A 14,463-nucleotide genomic window follows, 5' to 3' on the forward strand; every position below is an offset into this window, starting at 1 on the left:
CATTATGTTGCTCACCCATTAGGCTCGCTTTGTTTTTCTCTCTGTAAGCATCAATTTTTATGTGACACAACAGAATAAATAGCACGAAAATAAAATAATTTCCAAAACAGGTAATAAGAAAATTATAACCATATCACTTAGCCCATTACACCAGCTAAAGTTCCAAGCCAGCTGATGGTTGCTTCAGCATCTAGCCTTTCATTGAGTAAAAATAGTAAAATGCTTAAAGTGGATAGGGAAAACATCAATAAAAGTGTTGGACTCGACATATGTAGTAGCGAAATAATTTGTCGATTTAAGCTATATATTTTTAATGGCAACATAAGGCAAAGTAGATTTTGGGTTAACACATATACATGTTTGGAGGATATACTTTGGAGGTTTTAAGCCACACATGCAATCAGTTATGTCACTCTCGAGAAAAAGAAAAACAAAATGTATAAAAGTGAAAGATTTTCCGATAATGCGATTTTTGTTAAGCTATTTTTGTGCTCCTAACGGTTATTTATAACACAAAAAACTATTTGAGAAAAATATGGTCTTTTATATCTATATATATAAAATTAAGTGGCAAAATACTATATATAAGTGAACACTGTACGAGTTACCGTTTGTTAAACTCGAAAATAATTAAGAATTTTTATTGGAACTTTGGGGAAATAGGTCCAAGCCCACGCCTATTTCCCATATATAACAATTAATTGGAGATTGTTGACGCTCAATTAAAGGCGGCATCTGTTCGCCTCTTCGCCGGAGGCTCATTGGGCGCAAGAGGCATTTTGAGCCAAGCGCTCCTTTCCTGCAGCTCTCGGTCGGGTGCCGTGAATTACTATTCGCAGCTAACCTACTTAGCATAGGCCGTCAATTTTGCGCCAACTGTGACCTCGGTAGTAGCCTGAGCTCGGTCTTACTACAATTTTGAATTAATTAGATTTTAAAGTCATAATGGCATAGTGATGTCCGCAATTGCGGAAATGGGCATACAAATTAACTTTTACTGACAATTTACAGTTGGTTTTATGACATATCAGAAAGAGAGTGGTCGTTGGTTGTAGAATGGGGAAAGAAGACGCTGATTTTGATTATCACATAGACTCATTCCTCCTGATTCTGCCATTGGATTGCTCTACCATGGCGCATGGTGCGATTCTAAGATTTGGGGCCCTTGCATGCTTTGCTAAGGTTGAGATTTTGAGTAACTGAAGGTAATTATGGTGAGTCATTGTGGTGGTGGGTTTCACCTAATTATACATTGAAATATAACTCCGATTATTTGGTAAAAAACGAGTAAATGGCTTTGTTCATACAATAAGCGATTCAAACCTCCACGGATTTGTTTGAGAAAATGATTGTCAACGATGTTTTTACAATGACTACAGTGGTGAAGAGATTTTTGGGAGGCTTCCTTAACAGTGGTTATCACCAACTTTCTGCAGAGAGCGCTTATTTGAGTGTAGATGACGATCTTCGTGTTACAATGGTTCCACATGCTATAAGTCGAAATGGGTTCTCAGAAATCAAAAGAAAAATACATTTTGTTGTTAACAGTCTTGCCTTTGTTCAACTGCCAAAATATTTTAGCTAAGACATCTATGTAATCGCATTCGGAGAAGTTCTCACCTATGGGGAGATCAATCCGAAATACTTTAAGTGGTTGTGTATATGATTAAATATTTGGCTGACATTAAAAATTATGGCTGACAGCAAACATTTTATAATGGGAAAACTGTTTCAATTTGGTTAACGGAATTAGGCACCAATAAGTGTAAATGCTTATTGTTATGGGTTTGATGTGTGCTATGGTAAGCCTGTTGAGATGACTAAAGGTCCGCTTGGTGCATTAGTAGTCAAGTCCCACTAGCAAAATTACCTATACTACTAAAGCGGTTATATACAGTTAGAAGGCTGAAAAAAAGAATTTTTTTCTGAGAAAACTTTTAAATTTATTCATCCAAAAATTTATGCACATACCATGGTAACTTTTAACTGCGTTTTAAGCCTTAGTATTAGTAAAAATATTTATTTGGAAAGGAACTGCAGTTGATCTCTCTAAAAAGGCCACTATATCTCCATTGAGTAATAGAGCTACTTGCACAAAAATAAAAATAAACCAACAAAAAACCACTGAAGTTCAGAGAAAATAAAAACTTTTATGACTTATATGTAACACTTGCTTAATGAAAGATCAACAATTTCTTCGCTTTAACTTTGAAATAAGTCATTTAAGTGCTGACGAGCACCATAATTAAGCCAACGCGTTTCTTAAGCTCAAGTGTGCTAGTGCCTGTGTGTGCATATGTGGGTATAAGTGCATGATGGCGAGCATATATGAAAATTACATGTTAATTATGTGCTTGAGTGTATAGAATAACCAAGCCTTGTATATATATGAGTGCGTGTTTGTGTGCGTCGCGCCTTAGATGTCTTTCAAAAGCGCTCGAGTGTAAAATTTTCAGACCTTGAAACACATTTGCTGAACTTGACCTCGTTTTTTGTGAGAAAAAGTGGTTAGAAAAAGATGTAGCTCGGTTGAGTAAATTTATATTTTTTTGCAATAAATTTTAATATTTTTAATGGAATTTGAGATTTGATGTGATTAAAGTGCTAGAATGTTGACTACTTTGGTTGTGAAAAATATTTTTGGAAAAATTGTGGAATGATAAAACTAAATGATGCTGTATTTTTAGACTATTTATAATACTGCTTCAAGAAAAGAGGAACTATGGAAGAAACTGAAAGTTGAAAATAATTTTTGCAATTTTTTTCAGACACAACAAAGCGTTTACAGTTGAGCCAACTTTATTTTGTGTTTGCTCATGATTAATAAAACTTGCATTTCCCAGCTTATTTTGTATATTCCAACAAAAACTGTTTGCTTTAGAATGCGTACTCAATTTCAATTTGCCTCTTGAATATTTTTACCATAAAATAGCTTCACTTTTAACCGCAGAAAGCAAAAACGCATACATACGCACACATATAGTATATATAGCAAGAAAAAAACACACACACACACATGCAACGTAACGAATGACCACTGACAGCTGCGTCTGCTCAATCATTCAGGCAGACAACTGAAGTGACAGACAGGTTGCCAAGCAGACCGTTAGGCATGCGAGTAACTGCTCAACTGTGCATGTATGCGTGTATGTGTGCTGTAAGTGGTCGCAGAAAAGTTCGTTTGGCAAGCTTTTCACGTTTTGGTCAAATTCACCTGACAAAGAGTAATAAGCAACGATGCTAGCACAGCGAATTGCGAGGCAAAGCATCGGGAAAGGGGAAGAAGGTGTATAGAAGAAGAGAAAAAGCATAGCAGACGGGCGTGTAGCAAGCGGCAAACGGCATATAGTCTGTGGCAAGCTTAGTGCCTTAAATCCCTTTCGCTGCCAGGCATTTCGTGGGCGCTGTTTGGGCAGTCACGCGCAAAATTCCTACTTTGGGGCCCCACAGCAACTTAAACTGATTTTAATTCTTCGCTTTTTTCTCATCTTTTCTCATTTTTTTCGACTTCATCAAAAGGAAAGTGTATTTTGTTGTTGGTTTTACCTTGAAGTGCCTTCGAGTGATTGAATTTTGTACGAAAGTCTAGCTTGTCCATTTTCATTTGCCATGAATCTCATGCGCTGGCGAGGGGCGCATGACGAATGTTGGAAAAAAGCGCAGGATTAAGCACTGTTTGGGTTTGCATGTGTGTGTGTGTTAGATTGCTTTTATGTGGCAGCGCCCTAAATTTGTCAAAAAATGAGCGATGTGCTGCGTTATTAGCATCCTTTGGGTGTAATTATTTCAAATTATTATATAATACTGTGATTGGTGTTTGGGAAAAAAGTGTGTCTGCGTCATTATGAATGGTTTCAGCAAGTTTCAGTAAATTGTTTGCTTTTAGTATTTTAGTTTTTTGTTCATTATTGATTGATTTTTATGCATTATTTTTCTGTTTCTCAATTACTACATTAAATTGAATTACATAATTAAGAGTATAATACGCCGAAAAACCATTTTATTTACTATTATTTACTTAGTCTTAATTTTTTTTAATTTTATTTATTTTAAATTGTTGAAAATTAATTATTAAACTTTTGTGAATTTTTTTGAATACTGTGTATAATAAATTGCAATACATTTTTATCATTATTTTCACTAAAAACTAAGATTTTATTAAATGGTGACTTTCTATGAAAATAAAGCTAGTTTGCAATTTTAACTGTTTTTTAGTTTTTTATTTGTAATTTTAATTTATTGTTTTAATAAAATATTTTATTATTATTTTTAATTATATTTTTAATTATTTTTTTTATAATTATTTGTAATTAAATATTTTATTTTTTAGTCATTAAATTTTTTTATATTTTTAAAATATTTTTATATGAGATAAAAATAAAAATTCTACAAAAAATATTTCAAAGCAACAACGATAATTATTTAAATTATATATGTATATATTTTTTTGTTTTTATGTAAAAAAGTTAGTCATAAAAATACTAAAAAAATAAATAATATTTTTTTTTTGAATTTGCTATATAGAACCAAAAGGTATTTGTTGTTTAATGGTATATTAAATGTAAGTTAGAATTAGAAAAAAAAACAAATTAATGAAATTTATTCTGAATTTTTTTTTAATTTTTAATTAATCTTAAAGCTAAAAAATCAGTAATGATTTTAAGTGAGTATAAAATTTTATATTTTATTTTTATTTTTTTTAACTTAATATTATTTTTAATCAAAAAGTGAAAAAATTTATTCAAAAAAATCAAATTTAGTTATTATTATCCTTTTTTATGATTTTAAAATATGAAATTTAAAAAATATTTGCAAAATAGTGATATTATATGTAAAAATAAATGTAACATAAATTAAAATGAATAAAATTATGGTGTAATTTTTTTTTTAGTTTTTAACCAACTTGAAATATTAAGAAGCAATAATGCTTCGAAAACATCATGTAAATTTGTATATTTTTATTTTCTAACAAAATGTAAAGAAAATTATTTGTTAGAAATAAATTAAAATATTATAAAGTGTTTTTTTGATTTCAATTTTTTTATAGAATTTAAAAAATATTTTTGAAAAAAATTATAATAAATGGAAAAATTAATGAAAATACAAATTAAAGTTTATAATCTTTTTTTGCAATATATTTTTTTATTAATTAATTAAAATTAATTATTTAAAATTTTTCTTAAATATTTAATAATTTGTTTTATTTATTTATTTTGTACTTTATATTTTTTTAAAAAAAGGTGCAAAAAGAAGTTGTAAAAAATTGTTTTAGCTATATTATAAAGTGTTTTTATTTAGAAGTATAATTTTTTTTATCAAATTTAAATTTTTTGAAAAAACTCTTAATAAATGTAAAATTAAATGAAAGTAAAACTTACGTTAATACAATTGTGATACAATTTTTATTTAATTATTCATTTAAATTAATTCTTTACAATTTTTATCAAATAATAAAAAAAAATTAGAATACAAAAATCACATAAAATTTGAATTTTTTTCTTCTTTGTGTGATTTTCTAATTTAAATTTGATGCTTTACTTATATAGAGTTAGGTGAAAAAGTCTTAATTTGTTTGATTCTTGCAGCTGAACTTTTAAATTCAGGAGAAAAGTACTCACAAAAATGAACGAATAATTAATTATAATATTATATACAGTAGCTTACAATTGTGAAAATGTAAAAAGTATAATTAACAAGAACAAAAAAAGTGAATATGGAAAACAAAAAAGTAAAATAAATTAACAATCTACATTTACATTTACATGTATGGTGAATAAATAAAAAATAAAGTGAAAAAAATAAATTAAAAATAAGCTTAATACCGCAAACATTTCAGTTGTTATTGCAAGTGATTTATGCTAAACTACTGTGAATAAGAAACAACAATTTAGTAGTGTTTTCGAATGCAGTCCACGTACTATTAAGTGAGTTGTGAATACGAAAAAGTTTTCAGTGGACTATATATGATAAATTCAAATACAATATACTGCATAAAATAGGTATAAAATAACATAAATATACATATGTACAGATGAAGCAACAAACAGTTACTCGAATCAACTACAGCACCAACAAGTGACATAATTTAAAATAATTTGCGAATAAAGACTTGAATTAATGCAGCAGCAGGTGTGACCGGCCACAGGATATATAATTTGGTAAGTTTTCACACATACACAAATGTGTTTTAATAAATTGTTTAATTAATAAATTGGATACAGTGAAAAGTTACTCATGTCACACGGTGTACCCGTGATTAGCATACATACATGTAGTATAGCTGTGTTTGAAAGATGGCGAAAAAAATCGTATGCCAGTAGTGCACATGAAACATGAATATACATATATTAAAATAATAATAAGCTGGGTTATAATGCCAAGTGCCCATTGACGGCGAATAGCAGAGATACACTGCTCTCTATTTATTTATATCGGCATGAAACTTAAAGTTTAACCTTGAAATAGTATATTTCTCAATCACGTTTCACCCTCAAAATAGTATATTTGTCGCTATACACAAATATTCCATCGCATTTCGCTTGAATTCGTACGACAGTGCGTATGAGTAACGTGCTGTTCTGAATAAAATTTCACTTTATTTCTACTAAATACTTTCCCAATATGTCATTTTGCTGCAAACTGGCATATGCACACACACACATACACCAAATTGCATAATAAGCATGAACAGCAGGCTTCCCACTTCATTTGGTTTTAATGAAATTCAACGTTGCTGTGGCAGACCGAAACAAAAGTGAAGCAACAAACAAAAGAAATGCACGAGCGGCCTATTAAGTCATATGTGTGTGTTTTTGTATGTGCATAATGCTGTTTATGTGTGTGTGTGTGTGGCAAGCACATGCTGTGAATTGCCTTTCATGTGGCGAGGCTTGTCAGAATTAAAATTGCAAACCTGGTAAGCTCTGCCTGACAGCAATGCCACTGAAAGTGAAAGCGAAAGTGGAGTAGGCATATTTCATTAATTAAACACGCTTGTGCTGAGTGGAAGTATTTATTCAAATATGCCTTTGAAATGTGTGTCTGACATAATGGCACAAGTTGTGTGGCTGAAAATAAAAGCGCGAAGAGTAAGGAAATCAAGAATTGGGGGGAAAAGAAGCTGTTTATGGTTAAAAATAATTGCAATTACAATATTTGATTTCAAGATTTTTAAAAACGTGCGGTGTAGAGTGTCAGCATAATTTATGTGTTTACAAAATTTAACATAATTAAAACTGTGGGTTAAGATGAATAAATAAATAAAATATTTATAGAGGAAGACATATGTGTAAGAAGGCATCAAAATTATGCAATATTTCCTTAAAATTTTCTGTGAAATACAGCTGCGATATAATTTTTTTAAACTAAGGAGATATTTGAAGAGCTACACATTACACATTAAAAGTTAGTTTTTCCCTTTTGGTTGTTATTATTGTCTTTTTGTTATTATATGTCTGTGTATATACAAATTATTTGTCACTTTTGATCAGGAGTTAACTACTAAACTAAACTATTAAACACTTTCGAAATAATAAAAATAAAATAAAATGAAATAAAATAAATTAAAATAAAATGAAATGAAATAAAATAAAATAAAGTAAAATAAAACAAAAAAAAATTTAAACATATTTTTCGAAAAGTAAAGTTCAAAAGTAGTAGCAAGTAACTCAGAAGTTTAAAATAACGATATACGAGTGTTTAACTACTTACGTAACAAAAAAAAATTAAAATTAAAAAGAAAAAATAAAATAAAATAAAATAAAATAAAATAAAATAAAATAAAATAAAATAAAATAAAAAAAAATAAAATAAAATAAAATAAAATAAAATAAAATAAAAAAAAAAAATAAAAATAAAAAATTAATAAAATAAAATAAAAATAAAATAAAATAAAATAAAACAAAATAAAAAAATAAAATAAAATAAAATAAAATAAAATAAAATAAAATAAAATAAAATAAAATAAAATAAAATAAAATAAAATAAAATAAAATAAAATAAAATAAAATAAAATAAAATAAAATAAAATAAAATAAAATAAAATAAAATAAAATAAAATAAAATAAAATAAAATAAAATAAAATAAAATAAAATAAAATAAAATAAAATAAAATAAAATAAAATGAAATGAAATAAAATAAAATTTTCAGTGAAATTCTGCATGGAAAATTCATTATTTTTACCATTCACAAGTTTTTACGAGAAAAACTTTCATAATTAAAACTGAAACACAATTCCTTGGATTCTTATACTGGCAATTGCGTTTTCGCATTTATTCATAAATAATATTTTCACTATGTTGAATAGTTTATTATATAAGTAATTGTATTTAATGTAGGTCATAGCCATAGCACCACGTGAGCTAATCTATACGTACATATGTATTGTCACCTAAAATGCAAAACAACGTACCATCAATTTTTATTGCTTACATATGTACATATATGTAGCATACAATTTCCAGCTGCCCCTGTCGGATATAACCAATATATAACCATTTTCTAACCAAACTCTAAATTTTCGTTGAATATGAGTGGCTTCTATTTGGTCGTTTTTCTTTCAAATGTTAACTTGTGAAAAATGATGTTACGTTAGGTGACGGTATATACATAGATTACTTACATATATTGATTGTTGATAGTGTACAGGACGGTATATTTTTTTGGGGGGCAGCATGTGCAACCGGTAAGACTTTGAGTTTAATCCTTTGGATATTTATGCCACAAGTAAAGCATTCGTTTTTACTAAAAAAATGTATTTTATGTATTAAGGACTAAGCGGGGCTTCTTATCCAACCAGACTTATTTAATAAATACATAAGCACATAGGTTATTATAATAATATTTGATGTGATCAAAGGGCCGTAGAGAGAAACCCGAGGCTAGGAGGGATTTAAGGTGACAGCCCTCTGATTCATCAATTTATTGATATTATATTTAATTTATTTTGAAAAAAATAGTAATATTTTACCATCTGAATATATTGTATTGATATTACATGTACTTGAGAACTTATGATGAGGACATGATAACTCGGTTCATTCATTTAGAAGAAACATTGAGGGTAACCGTAAAAAGTTTAATTTTTAATTATGATATCTTTTTGATATTGTTTATGCGTGCGACAACTAACTAGAAACGAAAATATTTTATCAACAAAAGATAATGATATTACAGAAACTTGCTTACTTTCAGTTAGTATTTGCTTGGTTATCTCTTTTACTTTCTTATTGCTTCACAACGATTCTAAATTTACGTTATAAGACACTGACAGCGCACCAATGGTGTAGCTTGCCATGCCGTTCTAATTGCATCACAAAGAACATCCATATTTGCGATATTTTTGGTGTATATGGCTCTTTTAACATCACCGAGAGATGTCTTATAGGGTTTATGCCTGGGTTGGATGATTCCCATTCCAAAACATTGATAGAATTTTCATTAAAAAAATTTTGTGTTAACTTAGACGTATGCTTTGAATTGTTATCTTCCTATGACATGCAAATTTTCTTCAGCCCATGGCAACTTGACATTTTTTAGGACGTCGACGTATTTTTCCTTGTTTAAAATTACGTCATTCTTATGGACTGGACTAACACCATTCCAGATAAAACATCCCCACACCATGATTGATCATCCACCATACTTAACTACACGTGTAACATTGCGAGGATCAAACTCTTGAATTTTTGGACGGCGAACATACCTTCGACCATCAATACCTAAGCACTTCATTTTTGTTACATCGTTCCAAATGACATCCCTCCGTTGATTTGTTGTCTTAGACCAATAAGAGTTGGCAAAGTCTACGAGTCGTTTTTAGGAATTTTAGTCAGAAGTGGGTTTCTGCGTGGCGTCCCGCCGTGAAGTCCAGATTCCACCAAATGCCTGGAAATTGTTCCCTTGGATATTTGGACATTGTATTTGCTTTGAATTTCATGTAGAATGTCAGTGGAACTCTTTTTTGGGTCTCTTCGCGAAATACTATTAATTCCGTGATCTATTTCTGTTGCAGTTTTTCGGCTTTTTTCTCTGCGTGTAATATTGAAAATGAGTTTAAAATTCTGTATAGGCTTAAGAACATTCAAAAAAAGTTTTTTCAAAATATACATTTTTTATTGCCTTATTTAATTCTATAGCATTCAGAATGTTGTTCCAAGTAAAGATTTTGGCGATACAGCCTTGGAAATTTGAGAGCCAGTATTCAGCTTCTTCTTCTTTAATGGCGTAGACACCGCTTATATATATTCAATTACAACTTTTTAGGGTGTTTCTTGAAACTGTGTTTTCAAAGTCGGTTGTCAAGCGAACTACTCAACTGGTCTTAACAACATTTTAAAAATTATTTCGATCTATAATTTACAAGATCTTGAACGAAAGGCATTTTTTGTTCAATTATAACTATTTAAAAACAAAACCTCAGAAAAGTTTGACCAAAATTTTAATTTTTTTTAAAGCCAAAAATACAACTTTCACTTTTTTTGTTTTTCCTTCGTCCAATGTCTAGTTTGATGATTAAAACACGCATTTTTTCTTTCTTGTTATGATTCTGTAAGAAGTTCTGTTGCCAATTCAGAGGCACTTTTTCCCCAGAGACTGCCAGAAATAGCGCCGTAAAGGACGAGTTTTAGATATTTTCATTTGAAATTGAAATTTTTACAAAAACGTGAGTGTTTGTATTTTTGGAATAAGAAAAAGTTTGATGAATACGAAAATAATTGGAATTTGTAAAGTCCTCCTGTTGGTGTATTTTCAAATACTTCAACTTTGAAAATATAAAAAAATTGATCCTTTCATTACTAGGACCGAATACTACTACTTAAGGGAAACCACAAATTCCGATTGACATAGGCTCAATAGTTTCTAAGCTATGTAGTTATGCGGATTTGTAATAAAAGGATATTTTTCATATGCCGTATATGCCCTTGAGCGACATATTGCAGGTTTAACAAGTATACATTTTTTTGAAGATTTTTATATTTTTAATATTTTCATATTTAGTATTTTGTGTGGAAAACAAAAAAAAACTAAAGAAAAATTTATAAAAATTTATCGAAATTATACAAATTTAATAATTATAAAAATTCTAAAAATTTCGTTAAAAGATCTGTGGTTAAATATTAAGGGGTACTCTGATGTGAACGCATACATTTTACCACTTTTTAGGAAAATTTTTTTTATGCGACAACAAAATTCAATCATTTTAATTTTTCAATATATTTTTATTTGTATTTTGAAATGTACAAACAAATTTTTTTTTTCGTTTTTTACATTTTTAATATATATTTTTTTTTAAATCAAAGTAGTCTCCAACAAAAAAAAGTAGTTCACTGGTCATGGTGATAGCGGCTGTTTATGTTGTCTGAAATAAAAAGATCGAATGGATTATTATTCAGTAGTTCTGCGGCTATCGTCACTATTAAATATTATCAATTTCATTAAAAAAAAATGTCGAACTTCAAAAAAAGTTTCGAATATCTTGCTTTTTTCGTTAAAAATCGTTTAAAAAAATATGAAAATATTTTCGAAAATAAACAATTCTGGTAGGGACGATAACTATAAATGAGCAGAAGAACATATGTAAATTTTAAAGCAATCAGTTGAATACTTTTTTTAGCACCATGACAGTTTAAAAATGATGATTCGAGAAAAATGCGTTTAGAAACGTAGCAGCTGCAGACTTGTCATGCCGCCTGGTCGACAGTCGCTTACGACACGTCGGCGACTATGAGCTGTAACTTATCAAATACTATAAATTTTGGTCTGAGTTTTTCATAGCATATTTTCAATAGGTTTTACTGTCGAAATATAAAAAAAATCGATTTTTCGAAGTGATTACATGAGAACAATCCCCTAACATTATAATCAAGATTCACATATTTGAATAATAAAGGATAATTAAAAAAAAATAACTACAATTAACTGCCGTAAGCAAAATTAAATCACCGAAAAGAAAAGAAATTTTATTCTTCATTTCACGATATTAATCACAGCATTAAATGTATACTTACAAAAGCTTTTTCTTTGTTGCTGTACATGCGTAAATCGCCTATATTCCATCAACTTTTTATAGCAAATCTACAACCGTATTTACACAGCAACTTTGCGCAGAATATATTTCTTTTCAGCACAAAAATAGCTTTTCACATTTCCTGCTATTTTAGTTGGTCCCTAAAAACGAATTTTAATGAATAATCACACACACAGCGAAAGGTAAACTGAAAAATGTATGCTAGCCTTATTCCTTATGGGAAAACACATACATACATGTACATGTGTACAAATATACGCTTTTCATTTGAAGCGATCAACAACAAAAACAAAAGCAAGTACTCACATACACAATTTTAATGAATTTTTATGAGCTGGGCGCACTTTTTTGCTTACACTTCACCACTTCCGCAGTCGCACACATACGCAGACACATGCACAAGTGCACACACATGTTGATTAAAGTACATGTGTGTATGCGCGCTTGTTCTGCTTTATTTATCTATTTTTTGCTCCAGCTTGCTGGGCTCTAAACGAGAGTTTTCGCTTTCATTACCGCACAAAAGTCTGCAACAAATGAAACCCACAATGCCATACAACAACAAAAGGGCAACAAAAGCAAAAAACGCTAAACAATGGTTGTGCAAATGTGTGTGAAATGAAATGAAAGTGGAAATGAAAATGCCATCATTGGTAATTTTCCCAGCGGTGTTGCGAGCGTTCGTGTGCGCCGGTTTTTGCAAGCTGATGATTATGTATGTATGTGAATATATACTATATATATGTATAGTATATGTATGTATCTACCCGGGTATATAATTACAGCATTTATTTTTCATGTATCCTGTAGGAAATGTGCAGAGTTTAGTCTTCATGCCTTTAGTACTTGATAATCTGCTTGCGGACGCTAACACTTGTCGACATATTGGACTGTCCGCGATTATAGCTTGTTGAAATATTGGGCGGTGAAACTACACGAAGTGAAAATGTGAGATTTAGAGAGCTTATCTGTAAATACTAAAGTATCTGCTATTGCTGTTGCAGCGGTTATCTAGTCCCTTCTTTGATGGTAAGCTTAAAGTTGGTTGTCATCGAAATCACCAAATGGTAGGTCCTGAAAATGTGCTGTTTCGACGCGGTTGTACCATAGGGAGAGGGGTACTAAATGAGTGCGATCCGCTGGGCATGCGGAGTGTTGGTTAGAGTAATGCAGACACTTATTGCACGCTACACATTTATTTGGACTGTCTTGGTCAATTAAAGAAAAGTAGGAGCTTAACAGGCTACAGTATCCCGAATTTGAGTTATTCGTTTAGTCGAATGTAATCAAAGAAAGTCCTCTTGAGGCAGTTTCATTTGGTAGTTAAGGCTCGGTTGTCCTGAACGTTGACGGTTTCTCTCAATCGAGTATGACGTTTAAGTTTACAGGTTCGTATTTTTTTTCGGTCGTTCCAGCCAGTGTTTGACTTTCAAAGGACCGCTGCTTTTGGTTTCAATTCTTTCCTCGAATCGGTTTGCTAAACGCTGTACCAAAGATATATGTATATATGGTTTGTCGTGGTCAATTGTGGATAAGTTGGAGTTTAGCCTGTTACAGGACAAAGTTGCACGAGCCTCTCTTTATATATACGTGGCAACTCGAGCTGTGAAGCCTCGATGGCCTTCTTACATTTTTTTTGTAGCCCAAGCCAACCTTTCTTCCTCCTCCTTTGCTCGGTTGGACTTGCAGCTAACTTTTTCGTGGACTTTCTTTGCTGCTTTGTAAGTCGCTTTTGTTTTCAACGCCGCCTTACTGGATTTAGTCCTCGACGGCATTAATGACTAGCCGACAGAGCACCTTTGACATCTATCAGAGAGCGTAACAGAGCTTCCCTTTCTATTGTATTTACGCTTTCAACGCCTTCGAGGTCTGAGTCTTCACGGACTGTAGCATCACTAATTGCAAAGCGGGTTTGGTAGTAAGACTGCAATTCCTGTGAAGGTGCGGAGGTATGGCAGTTAGCGACATTGCGAATAAACCTTCTGCGCTCGCCGGTTGTAGTAGCCACTTCTTCAGCTTTCTTTTCATCTTATTGTATTTTCCATGTTGTGCTTATTTATGGGTGAACATCACCTTTTCCCCCCGTGTTATATTCAGCTTTTCCTTAGCTAGACGTCGCCTGCTCGCACCACCTAGACCTGCTCCAGAAACTAGTCCAGTTGCCAAACTGTGATGGTCCCGGCAGCTCCGTCCATTGCCCCCATTAAAATGAGTCTCAAGAATGTTATGTGCTTAAAAAATGTTGATCTCTTAAAATTTTGGCAAGAACACTGCCAGGTTCTTCTTCACCTGGTCTTTCTCTTCCGCTGCTTCCCCTAAGGAGGGTCTAATACTCCCAGAGCTGAAGTGTTTTCAACTATTCGGACGACAGCCAGGGTAGCCGATATCTCTTAACTCGCTGAACTATTTAAATTTCGTCGTATATCTCGTACA

At 31.0% G+C, this 14,463-nt stretch overlaps 1 protein-coding gene across 2 annotated transcripts in view; it reads left to right on the forward strand.

Moving 5' to 3' along the window:
* Positions 1-5,757: 5,757 nt before the first annotated feature.
* The window catches only part of LOC120779062 (regulating synaptic membrane exocytosis protein 2), a 414,623-nt gene continuing 405,917 nt past the window's right edge, over positions 5,758-14,463 (forward strand). For both annotated transcript variants that reach the window (XM_040111195.1, XM_040111196.1), the window contains exon 1: positions 5,758-6,158. The gene's annotated coding sequence lies outside the window, so the exon portion shown is untranslated. The remainder of the gene's footprint in view (positions 6,159-14,463) is intronic.

Source organism: Bactrocera tryoni, chromosome 5 (assembly GCF_016617805.1).
Source record: "Bactrocera tryoni isolate S06 chromosome 5, CSIRO_BtryS06_freeze2, whole genome shotgun sequence".
Classification (NCBI taxonomy): domain Eukaryota; kingdom Metazoa; phylum Arthropoda; class Insecta; order Diptera; family Tephritidae; genus Bactrocera; species Bactrocera tryoni.